Below are 24,770 nucleotides of genomic sequence, written 5' to 3' on the forward strand. Positions count from 1 at the left end.
TATGCAGTTTGGCAGAAATCCACGATTTTTCTATTGGGATTTTTAAGATCACTGCTTCTTATACAAATTGTTCTTTGTCCCACAGATCTCGGCCAGACAAAGGCTAGTTTGATAGTGCCTTTCCTCAGGCAGGCCAGATCACATGGGCTGTGGGCCAATGGCTGTAACTCGTAGGTCTTCTTTGTACTACTGCTGCCATTGAGTGCGTTGGGTACCTCCTAATTGCCACAGTGACATTATGTGCACCTTTGCCCTCATCCCACCAAACTTTCTCTCCCTGTGTCAGTGCCAGGCAGAAATGTTGCCTGAAGAAATGTGAAGGAGTGGTAGGGTGGAAAAAAAATAGGGAAATTTTTTTTTAATCTCAGCTATTCTTTTGATCAACCCACCATTGCTGGACTCCACTTTAGTATTTTTTTTATGAATTATTTCCACAAAATCACAAAGAAGAGAAAAAGGACATAGTTCATTTCTAAAGCACACAGGGCACTCAAGTGCTTTTACTCAGTTCATTGCAGCAGTACAAAGAATAATTAGACCCCAGCAAAAAGGTAGGCTATTTCTCATTACTGGTTCCTTCCATCTTGTTTGCAACCTGTTTTTGCACAGAGCAACACAGCTATTTATAAACTGCAAGTGGGAGCTGAGAATAGGAAGAGCTTTGTGTTCATATAATGACAGTGTCAGGAGAGCAATACTTTAGCTAAATTGGGATGGCCTCTACAAAGCCCTGTTTTTATGACTGTAATACTGCTGGTATTTTGCAGACTGAAGTCTCACAAACACAGGCCCAGCTTCATGTGATTTGTCTCTTCTTACATATAAAAATTGACCAAGTTATGTTAAAAAGCCATTTTCTTGAGTAAAGCTTTTTAGCCTTTATGAAATTAGTCAATAGGACAGGCTGTTCCCCAGAAAATACAAGCAGTTTTCCAGAGAAGGCCAAAAGGTGGTTGTTACAATACTGAGTTATTTTGAGGAGAGAACAGGGGTGTAAGTGGGACAGGTAGATGCATTAAGGGAAAAAACATGTCTTCCAAAGACCTTGCAATGGTAGAAAATGGAGTACAGTTCTAGCAGGTCCGCATGTGCCTGCAAATGAGCATCTCAGATATTATTTTCCTGTTTCTCCTGTCTTTTGTTCTAGGTAAGAAGAAGACACTGCACAAGGGAGTGGGGAACCTCAAATTTCCAATTTTGCTTACTCTTTGCAAGAGAGGTATCGTTCCAAAACTTTCTAGAATAAAATTCTTCTCTAGCTCATTTGCCACTAAGAGCTGTGGTGTTTGATTTGGAGCAATTTCAGCTGGAATTATTACCTGGCAAATGCTGGCTTCTAAGAAATAATGGGAAAAAAAAGAAAAAAAAAAAAGGAGCTTTTTTCACTTACTTTGGATGCACTGGGGTAAAATGCTGTAGAAATACCAGCTAGAAGCAAATTGACTTCGTGTCAATTTGAGCTCCTATCAAACTATTAGATTCTATTACTAGAACAGAAACCTGCAACCCAGTGTACCACCTGCTTTTACCAAATAGATGTTACAGAAATATATAAGAAATTATGTACATTTTTAGATTTTCTAAAGACTTTTTTTTTTAAATCAGTCAAAACTCTTCTTCAAATTTGGCAAGATGCTTGCCTCTCATTTGAACATAGCAAGAAAATAACAGTAGAACATGTTTGATTCCTTTCTTAAAATTACAGAAAAGGAGTTTGCGGCTTTGATTTGCAACCTTCTGGAACTGGAATTGAAAGCAAGGCATTGCTTTGGGTAAAATGCCTTTTAAATCTACTGTTCATATTAATTCAGCACAAATGTGTTTGGAGGCAATGGGAAATGAGTCAGCACCAGCGTTGTTACTGTTTTTAACACTTCCGTGGGTATGACTAGGGAAATATAGTTAAGAAAATGATAGCTTCTCAATTTCTGCAGAAGGACATTTAAGAATAATGGGACTTATACAGCACTTTTAAAATGTAAAACAAATACAGACAACTCCCAGTTAATAATTACCAATTACCTTGTGTCACTGTCTAGTGATTTGGAGATCTGAGACAAGAAAGGCAAAGGGAGATATTCAGTTCAGCTGTCCAGCTTGTTAAAAGAAATAATAGAATAGAAAAGTAGAACAATGACATGAAGTTAAAGAAAAAGTGGGTAAAATTCCTTGTACCCTCATATAATTACAAATCAAAACCAATGAGAACCGGTTTTGGTCCAAAACATATTTAAAGAAATATTGCTAGTTGTTAATATTGCTAATATTTCATTAATTGTGGAAAAGGCTAGAGTAATTAGCTCACTTTCTTATTGAGATTTTTTATCACTATGGTTGTACTAAAAGAAACAACTATCTATGTGTATAAAAATGTCTTGTTGAAACTAAACATCTTTCTTCTTTGGTAAAGGGAAATTTGCTCTACTATTTAACATCCTGAAGCTGCAAATAGAGAAAGTATTCTAACAGCTTAGCAATTTTTTTTCACGTATTTATGCTGTTTATGTACTTAAATACTAATGTAGGTCAGCTATCTGTAGCAAAGACCTCCTAAACCTTTGTTAGTGGCTTGAAAGGCCTGGAATCCAAATATACCCGCTCTTTGGTCTCCAAAATCAAATGCAAGTCTTCCTACTGGCCTTTAGGGGCACTGAAGTGAAGTACGGACAGTTTATGGACTTGTTGCCCAAGTTAGCTTAAAGGTAACTTTCGCAAACCAGTGCTTGCACATGTGTTATATTCCTCTTCCTTACTACTATGTAAAGGTCTCCATGCCTCTGGATAAGGCTGAGGAAAAACCATTTGTACGCAGAGGGAAAAGCAAATACTGACATATTTTAGGACCAGTGTAATAGTAATAAATTGTTGAGTAACTGAAGGAGTCGGCTATGCATGCGAGGACCCTGAATTAATTTTGAAGAGTCAAAGGAGACTGTGGAGATAATCCAGTGAAGATTTTCCCTTGAGGTTAGAGCTAACTGAGACAGGACCTCAGAATTTCAGTCAGTAAGATGTAAATAGACAATGATTATATAAAAAAAAAAAAGAGAAGAATGGGTCGGGAATCTCTTAGGAAATATGTTTCTGAAGTGTGCGGTTTAGAAGCACATCCTACAAGTATACATTACCCATGAGCTGAGTTCATCCAGTGCTCTTTACAATCATTTTCACTTATGTACCTTGCTGTTAGCTCTGTACTATGTTTAAGTACCTTGGCGTTAATCAAAGTCGTAAGATAGGTGTGTTGTTACTAAAACTTTTGCTTTTTTCCGTTGTTGCTGTCTTCTATTCTGATTGGCTAAATCATTAATGTATGGTAGAAAAATAAATGCTAGTCTGCTCAGTGATCACACCTCGGATTTCCAAAGGGCTCAGAAGGAGCCTACTCCTTCCGTTTTTTCAGTCGTCTTTGAATATCCTTGTTTTTATGACTGAATCACTGATTTTAAGAAGTTAAATCCCTAGCAGTTCTAAAACTTACAGCAATTCCTTGTTTGTTATGGACTTGTTCCATATCACTTGATAACTTATTAATTTTTATCATGTGGTTTGAAAGTGACAAGATTTGAGGATAATTTTTATAGGGAACAACTTACGTAGATAAATGGATATGTATACAAATTCAAATGATCCTTCCATAAACAAAATCCCATAATGAAATATACAGTATTCTTAGTAAAGGATTAGTGAAGGCATGAGAAGTCTTTCTTTTCCATTTTTCAAGTCCAAGTCACTCTGTGAGAGGGAGATTTTGTCAGTGCTTCAAAAGTCTTAGTCTGAACCACCTGCTTTCATATATAAGAACAGAATAAATAAATACTAATGCATTTATACATACATAGCTGGCACTAGTTCCTTTAGTACCAATCAGTTTGAGTAATCTCAGTGAAACTCATCATCAATTTATAATCAATTTTGTATTGTCATTATGTAAATCAGGAGGAGTTAAGAAAGCATGTGGCAAGTTCCATACTCACCATCTTTTGAAAACTGCAGGGATGACACAAAGGTTCTCTAAAACTTGGGTTTAGAGCTTGACCTTTCATAATTCTTCATGTCCATCCTATCTACTTAGGTTTTTTTGGTATTTTACGAAACTGATGGCAGCTGTTTGGAGTTGTAAATATTATTACAATTACTTGAAGGAATCACAATCATTGTCTGATTCAGATATTGACTAGAAAAATGTACGGGAGGAACAGTTTTTAGATAATATCGTGACAAAATGAAACAGTTGGAATCTCTGGAGGAAGGTTTGGAAGAGTACAGGCAGATTAGAAATGGGATCAAGTCAGGCCTGCAACAGCATGTGTCGCATTTACATTGAATTTATAGAAAACAATGCTGACTGCACGGTCCTGCTGTCTTTCAGTGTATTTCAAAAGCTCCTGTAATTTTTATCTTTTGGGAATCCTGATGAAACATTTTGAAGGAGACAAGATAGAACATTTTTGTTATGGTGCTTGAAATGTTAGATGCAAACTCTCTTCTGACTGTAATGCAAATTGGCCTCTGTATATTTTGTAGGAAAGTTTAAAACATATAGCCATTGCTGATATAACATGGGAACAACAATGCAGTGTACAGTTAACTGAATTTTCACTTTTCTTAAATGTGAGGCTGTATTTAGGGTGTAACGTTCAAAAGCTGTTCTTTTATATGATGTTGTATTTGGTCCCTAGCGGCTTGCTATGTCTAATGAACACCTACACATGTATTTGAATGCTATCTTAAAACCTATAATTTGTAGGACCTTCATTACGGGTAAACTTGCAGCAGAGGAACAAATGTATTGAAAAAACCCATAATTTTTATCTTGTAAAAGCTCCAGTGGATAAAACAAGTTCAGTGTCTATCTTGCTCATACTGCATTGCTAAGAGCGGTGACCATGATTTCATATATTTTTTGTACACGGGATTCTGTTTCTCACTGGGATTTGGGGATGCTTCTAACATACGTATTGTATTTGGTATACCCAGTTCTCCTGATCTCAGGATTCAGCAAAAGTTTTATGTCTATTTAATTTGTGATCTTTAAACTTACTAAAATATGGATGGTATTCCAGACTTAACTTTGATATATTACACCAAAGGCCGTAGCTATTCTTTTGTATGATTTTCTCCTGCATGCTTTTAGTTTGTCTCTAGTTTATCACTGAGATAAAGGACTTTTACTTTGTGAAATTGATTTGCTATGGTGAATTTCTCCTGCTGCTATTTTAATCTTTGTTGATCTGGATTTATAGTGACCTCTCTCAGAGAAATTGTTTTGTATAACCTTTTTTTTTTTCTCCTTAGGATTTAAATGATTGCTTCAGCTAGATCCCCGAGTTTTTTTTTTTTTTAGTTTTCATCTTCAGGATTATTTCTGTTTTACATTAGTTGGGTTGCTCTTTTCTTGGTGACCTACTTGGCTGTCAAAATGCCCAGACTCAGTCTTTTTGGCTATGTTCTTTTTTAAGATTTCTAGAAATCTGCCTGCTTAAAAAGCATACAAATAAAACACCAGTTCAAGTTTTCTTTCTGATGATGTGCAAAATTTGCCACAGCATCTGTTACTTTTTGTGGTTTTCCCTGTTGGCTTTTACCATGGTATTGGAGTGAATGTATAGGCATCTTTTCTATCAGCTCTAAGCTATTGGATACTACAAGTTCCACTTTATTCAAATTCATGTTAAATGTCAAGCTGTGACTTTCCTTGGACAATATTTATTTAAATATGTGACTTTCTTACCAAGTAAATCCATTCCTTTATTAATTGAGAGCTACACGTGCAAAAGTAAGCCAGTGACAAAAAAAGAGTAGAAAATACATTCCTGCTAATCCCTTTCATGTCTCTAGATTTAACATCAAGGATGTATTTGTATGACTGATTTTAGCTGGCAACAGTTAAAAATGTTATTAAGTGTATTGGTATGTAGCACAAGATTAAAATTTCTAACTTTCCTCAAAGTTGAGCGATGCTAAACCAAACTGGTCAGTAGAGGTGAAACAGGGCAAGAAATAGCAAACTGTGATCTATTCAGCTGTTCGCTTACCTGATTTCATGGCCTGTCGGCAAAAATCTGGGAGTGAATCCCTTCTCCATTAGTGTATTGGTCAATTATTTTTCATTATGGCCAGCAACGGAAAGATTAAAATGTTTATAAACAGAGGTGTGTGCTCAGGTAGCACAACTCCCCAGCAGTGAGCATGTGGCGAAGCGACGAGGGACAGTGTCTCTGAAGGGACTCCTCAGCTCTCACGAGAGTCGCAAACATGCAAGGCAGGGCATGCAGCGAAAAAACAGACTGTAGAAGCAAATTACAGTCGGTAGTAATTAATAACAATTATAAGGCAATTAGAAATAAGTCCTTTTCTATTCAGAGGCTGTAGAATTTGCCATGAGCTACAGACCTGAAGTGCTGCCGCAGCAAAATTCACCGTTTTAAAGACTACAGACATATGCACAAACATAAAAATGTGAGTAAGGTTGAGAAACCAAGTACTAAAAAGCTTGTAAGTGCCAGAATGAAAAATGCCTCTGCAATCTTAATTTGGCATCCAAGTGCCTATGTATTATGATATAGAAGCGCATATTTGAAACATTGCCTAATTCATTACAGCTGACAGTGTAAATTCTATTTAAATTCTTCTCTGAATCATTACCTTTCTCACAGATTTTTCTATGAAATGTGTCACTTTATCTGAAATGACCACAAAAATGCCTTAATTTATTATCACAATGCCCATGTGAAATAAAGGAATATTTTATCCCTATTTGATTTGTAGGAAGCTGAAGTGTGGAGAGGTGTAGGTCAAAGGGATCCATTAATTTCATGTGTCTAACCGAGAAGGCTGAGGCCTCATTTTTCAAATAAGGCAGTATTTTTAGCAATTCTTATGTCTAGAGCAGAGGCTCCTCTGACAACTGTTACAGTCTGAGTGCTTAATACCTAAAAACTCAGACTATGTGACTGCAGTTTTCACTTCTTATACCAGAACCTCTCTGAGGCAGAGCAGCTGGGGACAGCCAGGAAAGGGAAAAATTTCCAAAACTCTGTCTATGAGCTCAGTCATTCACTTTATGGAGACGGTGCGGGAACAGCCTACTCATCGTTACAAGCCTTGTAAAGCTTTAATGTGTTCCGTGAGTGTGGAGTTTCTAAGGATTTTGACTGTTGTCTCTCATAGGTTGCTATGGGTATGCCTGAGTGGCACATTAAAGCTTTATCATGTGGCCATTTAAGATGGTATTTCAAAGGGACAGTGACAGGTCCATCCTTGAAATGTCCATATTTGCTCAAGTTCAAAATCATGGCGCAAAGTATGGAGAAGGGGAAGACGGGAAGAGTGAGATGGGGCTAAAATATTGTCAAGAAAATCATAGAATCATAGAGTGGTTTAGGTTGGAAGGGACCTTAAAGATCATCTAGTTCCAACCCCCCTGCCATGGGCTGGGACACCTCCCATTAGACCAGGTTGCTCAAAAAAAAAAGATCTCTTTTTTTTTTTCTTATGTAGGAAACAACATGGTTTTGCCTTATTCTCTTCTCATAAATAAAGTGTTATTGCTAATGTTTTCTAAAAGTTTCCAGACTCAGCCAGAATTCCAGTATAGAAAACGTCAGCTTAAACAACTGTTGTTGGACAAGTTTAAAATAACTGATCCAGCTTTTTCTACTGGAAAGTATTGGCTATGGTATCTCAGCCACCTGCGCTTCCAGTAATTCTAAGGGCCTCATTCTGCTCTAAATTACACCAGGACAAGTGCAAAATAATTGCATTTTTTGTAAAAGAAATAACATCAGTGCAAATGTGATATCAAATACTCAAAATAGTGTCAAATAAACAAATTAATTCAAATAATTTCTTTGGTTAAGAACACTAATATAAATGTAGTGAATACTGAACAGCTAGAGATGAGGTAATGAGGTGTGGCTTTTTTGCCTCCTTAAGTATTTAGGAAGTATTTCTAGGTCCAGTTTCTTTTCCAGACACCCTCTGGCAGTTTTTCTAGGAGAAAGCTTAGTTTGTTTTCCAACTGGCCTTCAATTATCTGCATCCTAACAACCAGAAATCCCAGATAAGCAATTTAATTTACATCACATCTTTTTTATTTTCCAAAACCAGATCAATCCCTCAGCTAAAGCACATGGAGAAGTGCGTATATATCTTTTAGAATGAAATCCACACATGTTCTTAAAAGAACAATCCCATGCCAAAGGATCAGAGATCTCTTGCACTTTTTTTGTGTAAGTCAGCACTATAGAGGAAAATCCATGACTTTAAAACTGGGGCAAATGAGAGGAGAGAACTAATTTAATGAAGTTACATGGAATTAATACTGTGTCTATTCTATTCTATTTTCAACTGTAAGTCAGATAAGACAATAATACTTAAGTGTGTATCAATAAAGAGAAGGACAGAACAGTCAGGAGTTTTAACACAAAAAAAAATAATGGTAAATTAAGCATATTTTTCCTCTTTCTTTCCTTTTGCACACTAAAGTAAGAAATTAAAATCTATGAGTGTCTTGTTTCTCTGGGCAAATTCCGTTGTCCAGAAAATCTATTTTGATGAGTCAGGACTCTGCCTTTTGCCTTACTACACTTGAGTACTGCATCCAGCTCTGGAGTCCTCAGCACGGGAAAGACATGGACTTGTTGGAGAGAGTCCAGAGGAGGGCCATGAATGATCAGAGGGCTGGAGCATCTCTCCTATGAAGACAGGCTGAGAGAGTTGGGGTTGTTCAGCCCGGAGAAGGCTCCAGGGAGACCTTATTGTGGCCTTTCAGTACTTAAAGGGGGTCTACAGGAGAGACAAGGACAAATGTTTTAGTAGGGTCTGTTGTGATAGGACAAGGGACAATGGTTTTAAACTAAAAGAGGGTAGATTTAGACTAGATATAAGGAAGAAATTTTTTACAATGAGAGTGGTGAAACACTAAAACAGGTTGCCCAGAGAGGTGGTAGACGACCCATCCCTGGAACCATTCAAGGTCAGGTTGGATGGGGCTCTGAGCAGCCTGATCTAGTTGATGAAGTCCCTGCCCATTGCAGGGAGGTTGGACTAGGTGATCTTTAAAGGTCCCTTCCAACCCAAACTATTCTATGATTCTATGATACTACGATACTACTTCTGCTGTAGCAAGCACAACAGTGTCTTAGCAAGACTAGGATGACTCTTCTCTTGTTTATGTTGCCTTTATTTTCTTACTAATCTGGAAATTAAAAGTATCAGCATGTTGGACCTTGTATGTATCTGGAGCTAAGTCAAATCTTTCATGCACATACATTGTAGTGGCTTTTCCTCATAGCAGCTGCTGCCCTACTTTCCCTATCTCCATTCTTTGTGTTGTGACTTGCTAGTTTCTTACAGGAAAATGTAGTCTCGTCTCTTTGCTAATAACCTTATCAGTCCACTTCACATCTTGTGCAAACATTAATTTATTTTAAAATTGTGTTACTTTAGTAATAGGAAAAGTGCACAGAAAATATATTACGTTCCTGTAAAATTAGTCATTTCAGGAACTGATAAAAATATTAGGCATATTGTGAAATTCTTGGCATTGTAGACATTATAGGCATTCCTGGCTTCTGTCAAGGCTTCTATGAACTCTAAGGAGAGTTGTGTGGAGCTAGCTTCTTTATCTGAAGGAACATACAGGGGTAAGAGGCCTTTGCTCCCTTTCTGCCTCACCCATATTCTTCTGAAAACAGTTAATATTTTGAAATAACATAGTCATTTCATTAAATAATATTGGTAGAATATTGAGAAGTGATACATGTTACTATATGGTTTTAAAAATAAATATGTAAAGCTGTACAATTTTATAAATAAATCTTATAGAAAACAGATTAATCTTCTTTTGAAGGTATCAATCTGAAGTAAGTAGGAATTATGTACTACAGATAATGCTTACCTACATCTTACAATCGTTTATTGCATTTGTTGAAATTTTTTTTGTTTTGCCAAATGTGAGTTTTACCGTATGACCATAACATGTGTTTAAATAGCTGAAATATTTCCTCACACTTTTACAAGTTATTAAAATATTAGTAATTTGTATATATTTTGAAGAAAATAATAACCTTAATTTCAAGGAAGCATTATCTGAATAGAAATCCAGAAAGATTTTCATAGAAAAACTGTCTTCCCTGCCACTGATTTCAAGAGGTTCTTGAAAGAATCTATTCAAAGACCTTTTAATTCCTTATTTTTTTATAAAATTGTAATCTTAATAATGACCTTCTGAAATAATAATTAAAAATATTTTTGTAACAATACTTTTTCATCACACATCTAAATGTAAAACACAAAATGCATTAGAACTTTCCTTTTTTTTTCTTCAAGAAAGAAACAAGAATACTTAAATGACATTTAAAACACATTTCAAATAGATAATTTGTTTATAGCTACCATAGAAAAATATTTACAAATGTTAAAATTATTTTGAAACGTACTTTAGGTATTAGATCTAAGTGATGTATATTCTCCCTGCTAGCCATTAATTCAGTCTCTGGAAATGACCCAAGCACGTTGTCTTTTGTAAATTCTTCACCCCTACCATCAGACCTTATATCGTTATGTTTAAGGGTTAGAAATGCATTGCAGAAGACTTAATAGGAAATGACCATATATCCTGAGTTGGCCTCGAATGTCCCAGAATGCAGGCCCACCCTGATAAAAAGAAAAAATGCAAAATTTTCTTTAATTTCCTTTCTGAAGCTGGTGAACTGGATCAAGAAAATAACTGGGTTAAAATAGTAATCTTTTTTTTCCTTGGCTTATTTTTAACTTGTGTCAGCTTCTCAATCTGGTTCATCCACGGCCACACAAATAAATGAACCAGCAGAACAACGGGGGCAGCACACAAACAGAATTGAACAGCTGCGATGGAGAGAAATAGGTTGTTTAAATACAAACTATCATGGGGAGAAATGTCTTGTTTAAATACAAACTATCATGGGAAGAGCCAGTTGTGAAGCTATCTTTAAATGGGTGACTTGAGTCAGCCTCATTAGGCTTAGAAAGATTTCCTGGTATAATTGTAGCAGTAAACTGGTAGAATAGCTTCATCCGTGCTAAGGTTTCTTTCAATACAGGTATATCTCAAACATTCAGTTTGCCTAACATATAGGCAAAACTGTCAGTTTATTTCCTTTTATTCCTTTTTATTTATTTCCTTTTATTTATCTTTTATTTCCCACTTCAGTGAAGTTTTCTTTACTTTTACCTATATTTTGGGTGTTTTTAATGTTATTTCTATAGAACAATATTGTCAGTGTTCACTTTCCTAACTTGATCCAATGGTAAGTGAAAACTGCATATTTCTATTGACTCCAGTTGGTGTCGGGTTGGATTCTTGGTGAATGGTCCTTAAAAGAGGAGAAACATTTAGAAGTGCATTAGTTCATATGTTCTATTTCTACCAGCTGTAACAGCATTTAACCTAATATCTTCTTTCTAGCAATGGGAGTAGCCACTTCTATCCTTGCAAAGAGAGTGATAAAAGAAAAATAAATTACATTTTAAATGAAGTTCTTAATTGCAAGCATAAATATAAATAATTTTCAAAATTATGCAAGCCAGAAGAGAATCCAATCTATTGGGGAATCCAACCCACTTGACTGGCAGGAGTCAAGTAATTCTCATGGGTAAGAGGTATAATTACCCCAGATTATGAAACTTAATTAATACAGAATAACTAAATTACTTGGAACCAGCTGGTCACTGGCTTTTTTAGGCAAGCTTTGATAAATAACTTTATATTAAATATTCTGTTCTTAAAAATCTAACCAATGTGAGAACATCAAGTCGAGATTATGCTGCAACAGAAAACCTCCTAGAAAGTATGATTATTTGGAGTTCCTCCATATATAGAAGAATGAAAATTGCCTTACCTTTCACAGCATGGCTCTGTGAACTCTGGTTTTGCTCTTTGTGCTGCATTAGTAAAATAGAAAGAGGGGCAGTGGTGGGGAGAAGAAAAGAGTGAGACCTACCAGCTTCCCAGCAGTCATTCTGGCAACATTAGATTATGTATTTCTCAGTGAGATCATGCTTAGCTGTAGTGGTCGTGTCCTTCCTTGTCCTGGTTTATCCCAATGATGGGGGCCATAGTGAAAATATATTGTACTTGCATAATTTTAAAAATATTTATTTATTTAATCCTATTGGCAGTCTCATATATCAAGGTTTCTTCTTCAGTGCAGTTTCAATGGCACAAAAGGAGAAACTGTGCCTTTTGAAACTTACCCTTCATTGAAGTAAATATGCATTTTGAATACAAGAAATCTAAATTAACCTGTGAAGAATGATGATCACAAAATACCTTTGTTTTCCATTGCATTTGTTTCCTATCCATTTTAACAATTTCCTTTAGAAGTGTCAAAATAGGACTTGTTACTAATAAGTTGGTTGCAGTGTTGTAAGAGAAGAGTGGTAGCGTTCATCTTAGTTTTCTACATAATTACGAGAGCTACTTTCACTAAAATGGAAAGATGTTGAAATATCCAATATTGCCATAGCTGGAATATTTCTTGGGTGCGTACATTTTCATGAAGTTTCATCAGAATTTAGTATTATGATGGATCTCTGGCAGGGTTCTCTGATTATTTCTAGTGATCATAAAAGTTGAGTTCTTGAAATTTAAAGAGCTGTTTCAACAGAAGTTCATTTGGGGAAAGAAATCCACTTGTTTTTCTTTTCACTTCACATCAAAGTGAAAGTAATTTCAAAAGCCATTGGCAAATGGAATTGTTTTCCATATAACCTTAATAATTAACTTTCTTTCCAGTTGAGTTGCTAAGTATGGTAGCTACTGCAGTTCATCTTTATTAACGGAGACATGGCTGGCAAATCCACTTTTGGTACACTCCCTGAGATGTAGTTTAATAATGAGAGTGTGTCAAATGTCAGCTCTGCTGTTCCTCCTGGGATTCCTCCATCAAGTGAATACATATTCTGTCTGTGCTATACAGGCATTTTCTAAAGCTATCCTACAACTTGCTTCCCCAAGACCCACAGAGGATTCAGAAAAACAACAAAGTAATTTTTTCAAACTGCTATATGAGTAGTTCTAAACATACAATGATTTCATCGTCATAAATCAGTGAAAGGCAAAAATGCCATTTCAACCAACAGTTCTATAGAAATCTATTTTACTGCCTAGAAAAAAAGAGTACTGCAGTTGTGTAGCAATCATGACTGAGGCAAAGCTTGGTGGGGAAGAGACACTTTCTTCTCTAGGTTTCCAGGCTCAGCGGTATTTTGGTTCCTTTCTGAATTACACATTGTTGATTGGTCATTCTCCTTTAAATAACTTTCTGACATGTAGTTATTCTGAACATGCTGACAAGGGCTTTAAAATAGAAGATATAACATTTAGAAAATTTATTTATTTCCACACAACGATAGGATTGCCTGTCTCCAAATATACTTCAGGAGTTCATTTCAAGGATCTTATGTTCGTAATGGATGCTTTTGCATAATGAATTAAGTGCCCTTCAAATACGCTATTCATTCATATGAATATGAAGGTTCAAGAAATGTCATGGGTTTAATGAGATGGCTTTATTTATGACTCTTTTTATCATGGTGAGACACTGGAAATACTGGGACTGAATCCACAGCTCTCCAGGAAAACTTCTACAGAAAATGCATGGAATTTACCCTCAGCAACTGCAAAACTGTAAAAGAAAAATATTGACATCTTCTTGATATTCATAACTTTATCTTCTTTTGAAAAAGAAAGAATATACTGACATATGACCTGCACAGAAGGAAAAGGGTTAAAGGTATTCATTTATGGGTAGAAATTAATAACCACTCTATTTTATTTTAGTAAATGCAGGAATTAATCATAAAACAGTTGCTTTTTGGTAATTAAAAATTCAGTCTTTTGGGGGCTTTATATGTTTCTGTGGCAGACTTCCAGTTTATATTTCTAATCTTGTTTTTGAAATGATAATATATATCCACACACATCCATATACCTGCCCATCCTTCCACACATATATATGTATATATGTAGTGTACATATAAGTACATTTTGATACATATTCTCAAGTGCATAACATTGTTTTTTGAACTACATAAACTAAGATAGTGAAATACTGTATCATTCTTTGTCATCAATTTCTAAAAATGTGTGACTGTATTCAACGTTAAAGGTCCTTCCTTGTACCATCAGAGAGCTTTATTTCTTACATATAAATAAAAGCAGTGAAGAAATAGTGTAAGTTAATTTGATCTTTTTCTTATAGAAGAAAGAAAAAAAAACAGAGGTAAGAGATAAGGTTGGGAAGACATCTTTGGGAAAGAGGACAGGAACAGGAAAGGAAGAGAAATTTTAATCTTATAAGGTGTCAAGTTAAAAAAAAAATCTGGGCTGCATTGCAAGAAGAAAAAATGAAAGGTGGTTGAAATTATCCATCTTGAACTCATTCTGTCAGTCAGAGATAGGAAACACCGCCTTCAGAAATCTGAATACAGTTGATTCATTGACTTGTCAATCACAGGAGGATTTCAGTGCACTGATTCCAAAGTCTGATTTACACTACTGTAGGAGTTGCTGAGTGAAGATTAGGGAAATAGGAGACTTGCCTGGGAATGCAATTTCTGAAGGAGGATAAATAAGATAAAAAATGGCATGAGCAAAATGAAAAAGATAGACTAAAGAGAGGGAAAAAAGAGGAAAAAGGAAGAGAAAGAGAAACTTGATATAACATCTTTTGATTATTTTCACACAGACTCTCACGTTTGCTATTTTCCTGGGTCAAATTTTTGTCCAAAGTGATCAGTTGATGCCCATGTGTAACAAGTGCTTGATGCTGAAATGCCTCCTTAGATAATGAAAAGTGTGATACCTGGGAGTCTGGCTCTATGAGCAGCTACTATGTGTGACTATTTAATGGCATGACTTGCTTGACCTACCTTACTCCTGGTTTGGAGCATTATTGTGAGCAACAGATGAACATTTTCAAGCTTGAATGCTCACTTAAGTCCTAAAACTAGAATTAAACCTGAAATAAATAGCCAGGGGCAGTCTGTGTTGGTGGAGCCAACACTTCTGAGCAGCTTCTTTCAGACAAGATGCTTCTTTCGCTGTGTGCGTGGCTTCTGAGGATTCGTACTTGAAAATGTTGGCTTCGTGCCTCAGAATATTTCTGTGCCATCTGTAAATTTTCCACCCCACTATTTTGCATTGTACATCTGTTTAGACTAAGCATTTTCTCATATGTCCTGTACACAATGTGTTATCCTAGAAAGCTATGTGAATGACTATTTATCTGTTGGTCTCAGAGCCTTGCAATTTTTAAGGCACTTATTTCCCCACAGTCCCTGCGAGGTGGGGAGATAGCAGTTCTCTCCATTATCTGAGACAGGGGTCTAACACCAAAAGATGCTTAATGCAAAAGTCTTTCACTCTGGTAGTGCCAACTTCCTCAAATTTATGGACAAGTAATCCTTCAATTCATGTACTGTGTGAATTTTTTCCACTGAGGTGCTTCTGCCACTTTATACTGGATGTCACAGCATTGCTTGGGAACCTGGGAATACAATGGTTCCCTTTGCATGGGAACCACTGCATGGGAACCTACGCTGAAAACTGTCTCCTGACAGGATTGCCAAACCAGACATCTTCCCGGCTATCTTCTCTTAGGGGACCAATTTAAAGGGTGGTCTCATACCATTTCTGATGAACGATAAAGGTTTTTACACACCATGTGGTAGTGGATATACGCACATTCCCTCCAAAAAAGCAACAGTTGGGACACTCAGGTGAGAAGAAAAAAACATACATTCAAATTTTCATTTTAATATAGCAGAATCTGGAGCAGTCTTTCCCTTTTATGTGAGAACACCTTAATTAACAGAATGAAGGGGAGAGAAAAAAGCCACACTGAAACAGTTTCATTTTTGTAATATAATTATTCACTGGTACAGAGGGAAAATACAACAGAGTAGTTTTAAACAGGGATATAGGAGGGTCAGGCTTAGATTTCTGTTTCAGTGTATTTTATATTTTGCAACAATTTTGAAAAGTAAGACTTTCAGCTGTAATATTGGGCAAAATGGAAGAAGCCACAAAAGTTGATTCATATAAGCAGCGGATATAATCTACAAATTTTTTAAAAATCATATATTTAAAAAATCACAGAAGCAAGTATTAAACGTTAACAGATACTGATATGTTAAAACAGAGAAAGAGTCACTTCAGTCTTTAAGCTAATGGCAACCTATCCTGAGGATAATTTACGTAGTGACTTTTAGCATTTTTGGCAGAATAGAATAGCAACAGGGTATCCTGAATCTGTTACCGAAAGCAAGAAAGAAGAGAGTTTTGTGTTCTGCCACTCATTTTACATTTTCCATAGATGTTTTTTACATCATACCTCTCCTGACAAACATGAAAAATTAACACTGGGACTTTAAAATTTGTCTGTGCACTACATCACAGCCAGGATGTATGTGGGCAGGTGGAAGGCTCTCCATATCACCGCTAGAGCTCATTTCTCTTGCACTTAGGCAGATACCTTTTGGACGTAAACCAAAAGAAATAAAACATTACTAAAAACATGCAGGAGTATCCAAGACTATGGTGCTGTAATCAGCAAAGGCGGCATGGAGTCACAGAATAGTTTGGGTGGGAAGGGACCTTTAAAGGTCATCTAGTCCAACCCCCCTGCAACAAGCAGGGACATCTGCAACTCAGTCAGGTTGCTCAGAGCCTGGTTCATGTTCAGCTTTGTCAAAGGTGTGTGTGGGTGGGAGGATCCTAAGCCCTCTGTAGAAGTCCACAGGTTCCAGCTCCACTTAAGGTGATGGAGAAGGGGTGCCTATCTGGGAGAAGGTATTCCCGTGGGACGGCTTGTCCTTCACTGCCTGTGCAGCATTCTTTCCTTGGCTTCACACTGTAACCATTGGGAGGGAGCAAAGCAGATGTTTTTTCCTGCAGCTCTGCGAAGTGACCCAAATCGGGGCAAACAAAAACACAATCAAAATGAAATTTCAAAGTGTGTTTGTGTGTAATAGCAGGAAGAATAATCAGGACTTCATTCAAAAATCAACAACTTAGTGATGTTTAAGATGAGTAAAATAGATTTAAAAAGCAACATTTTGGCATCTACTATACTTGTTAAAATTTGTTTTCATGCCGAGTTATATGAGATTCTGGACTATGGCATGAATACCATACACAAAGAAAAACAGAAATGAAAGTTAAGGTACTGCACAGGTCTGAACAGTCAGCAAAGAACTGCTAATAAACCCCCAAAGTCTTGATTTCTACTTGTACTCTAAGAACTGTACAGTTGTAGTGAGTTTACAACCAAGAATAGCATGAAAAAAAGGCAGCTTTAATCTAATTCTTTGGAAACTGGGAGTATTTTATTCAGCACTGAAACTATTGGCAGCCAAAAGCGGGGAAAATTTACTTTATCATTAGATATGAATGTTGCTATGTGACTAAACAAGAGATTTCAGATATCATTGTCAGGACTTCCAAGAACAAGAGTTTACTCTCACTATAAAAAGAAAAATGCAATCTGATCTGTTACAATAGAAATATCTGAACATTTTTCCGTGGCATGTTATCTGTGAATAATGGAAAATTTATGGGACCTGAACAGTAAATAATTGCTGCAGATATACTGAATTTCATGTCACATAGTCTGTCCATTTTTAAACTTTCAGGAAACATTAACCCAGAGTATGGTGCCCTGTTACGCTAAGCATAAATACCACCAAACAACCGGGGCAGTTACGAATATGCCAGTTTTTAACTGTGTGAAACAGTTATACTACACAAAACTTTAATTCAAGAAATATACAATTTAAGCATGAATTAAAAATTAACAATTAATAATTAATGCTGTTATTTGAAAAAAGTGAGAAAAAATACAAACTGGTCAACAGTAAAAATGTACTCAATCATGAAAAATAGAGGGACGTTCATAAACAAACTGTTGCAGAAGTGTGATTTAGAGGCACATGCAAAGAAAGCCCAATGGCATCTAGAGCAAGACATATGCATGACTGATGCTTGGCTAGACATCAGGACCCTTAAATTTAGATTTTTATATTTGGACTCATACAAACATGCCTATGGCCCCATTATAGTTGATGGAAATCTAATCAACACACTTGGAATCTAAAGAGCAGTTTAGATCACCTTAGAGCAGACATAAAGGCTATGACCTCACTAGCAAATAAAACACTTCCGCAGCTTAGATACCTATAACACTTAAATTTAGGTGTCTTAATCTCATACACAGTGCAGCCGCACATCAAAATTCTTCATGTGGTGGCTGTAAGTGCTTCATTTCAGCAAGTCATCCTGACTGTTTCCTTGCTGCTCAGAGTTTTTCTTTCTGCACTGTCCCAGTTTAAGCAGCTCAGTGCTTGGCTTCCTCTTTTGCTGTAGTAGGATCCAAAACCTACCCAAAACAGCTGTTAAGACTTCAGAGGGATCCAATCTGAAATCCTTCCTCCAGATATGCCTAACTCCACATAAAGATTTGAGATCCTTCAAATTCAGTCAGAGCTCTAGCTCTACTTTCTAAAACATAGCTAATAGAAGAGATAATAATGACGATTCTCTCATCAAGAAGTAACTTAGTCAGCACTACAAGTCTATGGCCTCATGGTCAAGGCACTCACAGAAGGAAAAAATTTCCTTAAGAAGTTCTTTGCTCAAGCAATTTTTCATCTTATTTTAACTGGTCTCTCTTTGGGGACCATTTGCAACTAAATCAATAAGAACACCCCTTTTCTCCTCAGGTTTGTGGGAAATTTAAGTTAAAAAAATCAATGTGAGAACTTACGGAAAATTATTTCAAACAAAACTCGTTTCAGTCAGCCCTAGGTTTTCACTCACTCATACCCACATACTCACAGAGACGAGTATGTCCAAGTGGTCTAGCAAGGACTGTCTGTGTGTTATGTGGATGAAAAAGGATATTGGTTGTTGATTCCTCGCTATGTCTCTTGGCTTCCTCTTTACTGGTGGTAACAAACAGGGGCTTGGAGTGCTCTTCAGTACCATTTTAGAAATCAGACATTATTTTAGGATGATTCTTCTATTTCAGAATTTAATTTCACTTTCCATGAATTTTAGACAATGTGTTGCCTGTTGTATTTACTTCTTCATTTGAAGAATCTTTAAGGTTAAAATCTGCTTTCCCGTTAGGATAAGAGGAGCAGAAATGATACATACAATATGACGTATCTTTATTGCCATCCTCCTGTTACCAGACCGCAGGCCCTCTGATCTTGACAAAACCACATTCCTCACCTTTTGCCAGTTTGATTCCTGAAAGTTCTGTCCTTTGCCATCTACACAGGACCTTCTTTTAGCTCTTGTTCTATTGTTTCTTATAGAATCATAGAATAGTTTGGGTGGGAAAGGACCTCCAAAGGTCATCTAGTCCACTCCCCCCCTGCAATGAGCACGGACATGTACAACTAGATCAGGGGCTCAGAGTGTTTCCAGGAGTGTTTCCACCTAACCTTGAGTGTTTCCAGGGATGGGGCATCTACCAAGTCTCTGGGCATCCTGTTCCAGTGTTTCACTGCCCTCATTGTAATACAATTTCTTCCTCTATCTAGTCTAAACCTTCCCTCTTTTAGTTTAAAGCCATTGTCCCTTGTCCTATCACAAGAGGCCCTGCTAAAAAGTTTGTCCCCATCTTTCCTGTGGGCTCCCTTTAAGTACTGAAAGGCTGCAATAAGGTCTCCCTGAGGAGACCAGTCTCCTTTTCTTCTCCAGGCTGAACAGCCCCAACTCTCACAGCCTGTCTTCATAGGAGAGCTGCTCCATCCGTCTGTTTTTGTGGTCCTTCTCTGGACCCGTTCCAACAGGTCCATGTGTTTTCTGTGCTGATGACCCCAGAGCTGGATGCAGTACTCCAGGTGGGGTCTCACCAGCGCGGAGTAGAGGGGCAGAATCACCTCCCTTGACCTGCTGTCCATGCTTCTTTTGATGCATCCCAGGTTATGGTTGACTTTCTGGGCTGCGAGCGCACATTGCTGGCTCGTGTCCAGCTTTTCATCCACCAAGTCCTTCCTGGGGTGCTTTTACACACAAACTTTTCTGTATGTAATTCAGCCGATACCAATCTTAGTATTTCTGTTACTGTTGTTACTTTCTCTACTGTTGGAACAATCACGAAGATAAAGAAAATTAAGCTTTCTTTCACTTTGCATATGTAGCCAAACAATTTTAATTGCAGAATGAATTCAATTTATTAGCTTTTCTGTCTCTTACTACCAGCTTAGCCTCACTCAGCTGGAAGGGATTTTGGGACAGCATTTACAGTTAGCAGGAAGAATCCAGTAAGTAGAAATCTGAAAAATCTGAAAAAGTATAGTAAATGCACTTCTCATTAGGTAAATGAGAGTCTTTCTGACTTTTTATTTCTACTGGGATTTAAATGTTATTGTAATCAATACCACCCAAGTCCTTTTTTTATTCAATGCTATTGATTTTGATAAGAAATGTTGTTCAGTGTCTCAAATCCTCAAATCAGGCAAAACCCAATGTACTGAACCTTGTTATAACAAAGCATAAACAAAAAGGGAAAAAAAGACTAAAGTCTCTCTTGAAGATTTTTAATTTTAACGTTTGAATTCCAACCTTAGTATTGAAACAAGTTTTGTTTTGTTTTGTTTTGATTTTTTTTATGGGTACTAAGGCATATCCATCACTGAATGCTTTTGTGGACAGAATAGACAAACTTTGTCGAGTGTGACAAAGCTGATCCTCCGCTGCATCTGAGAGAAAGACTAAATGACCTTTGATTTTCAGGCCTGTTTCCTATTATTTCATTAGTATCATGTGTAAGTCACCATTATAGGATGCTGAAAATCCCATAATGTCAGGAAGTTGCCATATATATATATATATGAAAGAGTGTGTGTGTGTACATGTATTTGTACACATAGTTTGTTAGTCAATAAAAAAGCTCTCAAGTCGGTCTTTTAAAAGAGGTATAAAAGCAAAAGCTCTTTTTCATGTTATACTTTTCAGTAAGTCTCAACAAAAATGAATCTAGAGTGTTCAATTAAAACAAGACTCTTTATTTTGTGTTGGGTTTATTTGATTTTAGGTGTAGTTATGAAGTCCAATGATAAAAGCAATTATGCCACATATGCGCAGAGCCAGATTATCTGGTAGAGCAGATTAGGGCCAATTCAACATGTCCTTGCAAGGTCAGGTCATGAATGGTCACTGCCTGCATTGGCAAAATCATATTGTGCTTTTGTTCCAGTTTTTCTTGTGTATTTTATGTGATCTTTTGGGTTGTCTTGTGTCTAACCTTCCCTTTACTTTCCACAAATCTGCCATATCCAGTGCTTGTCGATCTGCTTTTTGCTTCAGAGCTCAGCTGCTGCCCCAGGAGGCAGCTGCATTGTAAACTGACTCTGCCAGATGTAACCACTGCTTCTATCTACTTTCCCACCTGGGCTGGAGCGAAAGCATAAAGACTACGCTGGAAGGACTTTTGCAGGTGATGATATTTCTGTTTTACGCATGTGAGTACTGACGTGTGCCCAGCCACTGAATCACTGCTGAGCTCAGTGGGGCACTTACAGCGCGGAAATTGTGCAGTCCAGACAGGCTGGCTGGCTGGGACCTGCTAACATCATCACTACTTCTGTTGGTCCCATCCTCATTCCACCCAATTACTGAGTTTCTAAAGAGAAATATGAATGTTAGCAGATGGTTGTGCTATAAGGATTGTGAACGGATGCGGAGGTTTCAAATGGGGACAGTGACATTCCTGTGTATCACATGCTAAGCATGAATGAGTGTCTCTTAACAATTCTTTGCGTGAGCCTGTGTTAGGTCTTGGAGAATTGTTTTCATTTCCTGCCATGCTCTGCTGTGAGCTCAGGAGTGTCTTTCTCCTTGATGTTGTGGAATACTTAAGACCATGGCCAACCCTTGCACAGCAAGGATGGTAATCGGTCGGTTTCAGGCAAGGATATGAAAATAACTATTTGCTCAAGCCAAAAGAAGACTGCATGCATATGTCTAGTAACGTTTCAAAATGTGGTACTCCAAGGAAAGGCAAGCATCCAGGCAAGAAATATTATCATCTGTGGGTCACTGGAAAAGCAAAGTTTTGGAAAGTGTGCATACCATGATATGATTGGCAATATTTTTGCATCTGCTGGATATCCTTCTGCAACGAGGGGGTCATTGCTCCTTCCTTGGAGATTAATTGTTTGTGCTTGGGGAGAGAAACTTCCAGAGGTGATAGTGAAGAGTTGTAGTAAAACGCTTGGAGACTGCACATGAAGGCACCTGTGAAATCAGTCATTCAGTGGCTGCAATGTGACAGGGACATTGATATATGGGGTATATATGTGGGTTTTGCACAGACAGGCTATAGCTCCAGAGATGAAACGGAGCCTGGGGTTAGGATTCTCGGCTATAACTTCATAACTATATCTCTAGAAGCAGAATGGGTGTAAGTCCAACCCATAAGATGTCCCTGTTTGTAGAACACCCAGAGCCCGGTTGTGCGCCTATAAAAGGAAAAACATTTAGAAGCCAAAGCATATACATTCAGACAAATCTACATACTCACAGAAGAGAACCAACAGTACTGCTCACCTGGGCTAGCTGTAGAGCCCCCTGTGAACACCAAAGCTAATTTTCCTTGGTTTCCGCTGTAGCAAATAGCCTTACGCATTAGGAGATCCTTGTGCGCTATTCAGAAAAGCCATTAACAGATCCGGAAACAAGGTCTTCATCCCCAGAAAGGATGAAGCCAGCTTCTCATAATTTGGCAGATCTGACAGGGTTTCCCTCAGACCTTTGAAATGCCCTTCCTTTCTTGAGATCCCTCAGGTGTCCATGGTGGTCCTTCAGAGGAGCGAGTCAAACAGATAAAGTCAGTAACAGCTTCAAACATTCATTTAATCCTCCTCTACACTTGGGGCACCAAACTTGAGAGCACTGGGTAACTATTCTGCATGTGGCTTTAATATCTCATAGGGAACACAGATAAAAAGCATCGGCAGAAGTATATACTTCCATTGGACCAGCCCTATATCTCAGAGTTTATGCTATTCAGTGTATGATACTATCAGGGAACTATTGTGGTTTGTCTGATCCAGTTGTGCCTGGGCAAAGAACTGATTTAGAAGGAAGATGTTCTGGATGAGGTATCAGCATCTGAAAGGCATCAACATGCAGCTATATCTTACTGTATTTACCAGCTACTCAGTATGTGTGGTTACGTTTATCAAAATGCATTTATTAGCAGTTTATCAAAATGTATAGTGTAGACCTGCCTTGGCAGTGAGGTATTTCATGTCTCATAAATTCTAACGAGATGTGTTGCCAACAGACTGTGATTGCAAAGACCTCAGTGCTAATAACCTAACAGGAAAAAAACAGGAGGAAAGGTTTACATTACCCTATTGCTTAGGGGTTGGGAAAGAAACGTGGTTGCAAAGAATTTGAATAAGCAAGTATCACACGGCAAAGACAATAGACCGTAGCAAAAGACCAAGCAGAAACACTTCCATGGTATTTAAAGGATTAAACTGTTTATTTGTGTTCATCTGAAGGTATAGAAGACACAGCAGCATTGAAATACTAGCTGAAAAAACAGCTTATTTCAAAACAATGGGGAAGGTTCAAGGCAGGGGCATGATAAAAAGTGATGTGTTCATACCCTTAGACAGAGAATAAGAAACAGGATATAAGCAAATTATTTCCTATTTCACAGCTGTATCAGCCTCCCAAAAATTTGCAGAACAGCATTGATCCCTTTTGCAGATGCAATTCAGTTCTAAGTCACAAGTAAAACCAAAAATAGAAAAAGAAGTGAATTAAGCAAATATAATCAAAACGTTTAGGGGTACGCTGGGTTTGCCACTTAGTGCTAAGTTAGCAGTTCTCTCATGAGAAGGCAAAAATGGACAGCTGGAGTGGGAACCTCTTACAAGATTCCAGCTAAATCAGTCCTTCTCAGTTTGGGTGCAGTATTGTTAGGGGGCATTTGAGTGACTCTACGCCTCAGCAATCCATCAATGTGTAAGCACTACAAATGATGAATTTAGCTTTGAAAGAGCAAATTAAAACATTGTTTTCTCTCATTTATTTGTTTGCTTTTGTAGTGAGAAAGCTGTAATTTAAAAAGAATTAATTTATGGTCTGTCTGATTGTGTAGCAGGCGTATTGAATTTAGATATCATTAGGTTAGAATTTGCCCTGCTGAACTGGTAAATACAGTAATTTACAGACAATTAGCTGCTTGCTGATGTCTTTCAGATGCTGATCACCGTGAAACATAACCCCAGCGCCATGTCTGTGCAAGCAGTTCCTGCCATCCTCCCACTGCTGCCTGTTCATCTGCACCTCAGATTTCATAGGCTCATTTTCAGCAGTAAGTAAAGATTTGACATTGTTGGCAAATTTACAGCTATCTGGTGCCTGAATTATAATGACACTGTGCGGCAATCTGACTAAAGCAAACCGTCAGAAAGCATGTAGTCACATCTCAGACCATATAGAATTTTGCAGCTGTCAAGAGATTGTCTATTCCCAATACCTTTAGCAACTAAACCCTATTAAACTATGAGAAAACAGGCTTGTTCTGTTCTCGTGCAACCTCATAGTTATGGATTTGTCAGTGTTGTAAACATTTGAACTTGATCTACATCTTTCCTTGGCAGGGATCTAAAATCCATTGCTTGTCTGTATCTGGTTTATCATCTGTGCCATCTGAACTGCTAGTGATTGTTTCTACAGAGGACGATATGCC

The 24,770-nt window shown here is 37.4% G+C and overlaps 1 protein-coding gene across 6 annotated transcripts in view; it reads left to right on the plus strand.

Moving 5' to 3' along the window:
* LGSN (lengsin, lens protein with glutamine synthetase domain) overlaps window positions 1–24,770 on the plus strand; it is a 114,600-nt gene that overhangs the window by 17,857 nt on the left and 71,973 nt on the right. For 4 of the 6 annotated variants that reach the window (XM_054195503.1, XM_054195504.1, XM_054195506.1 and 1 more), the window contains 2 exons: window positions 1,148–1,219; window positions 24,278–24,392. The gene's annotated coding sequence lies outside the window, so the exon portion shown is untranslated. The remainder of the gene's footprint in view (window positions 1–1,147; window positions 1,220–24,277; window positions 24,393–24,770) is intronic. The other 2 variants (XM_054195509.1, XM_054195508.1) reach the window with 1 other exon arrangement.

This window comes from Rissa tridactyla, chromosome 3 (genome assembly GCF_028500815.1).
Source record: "Rissa tridactyla isolate bRisTri1 chromosome 3, bRisTri1.patW.cur.20221130, whole genome shotgun sequence".
Taxonomy (NCBI): domain Eukaryota; kingdom Metazoa; phylum Chordata; class Aves; order Charadriiformes; family Laridae; genus Rissa; species Rissa tridactyla.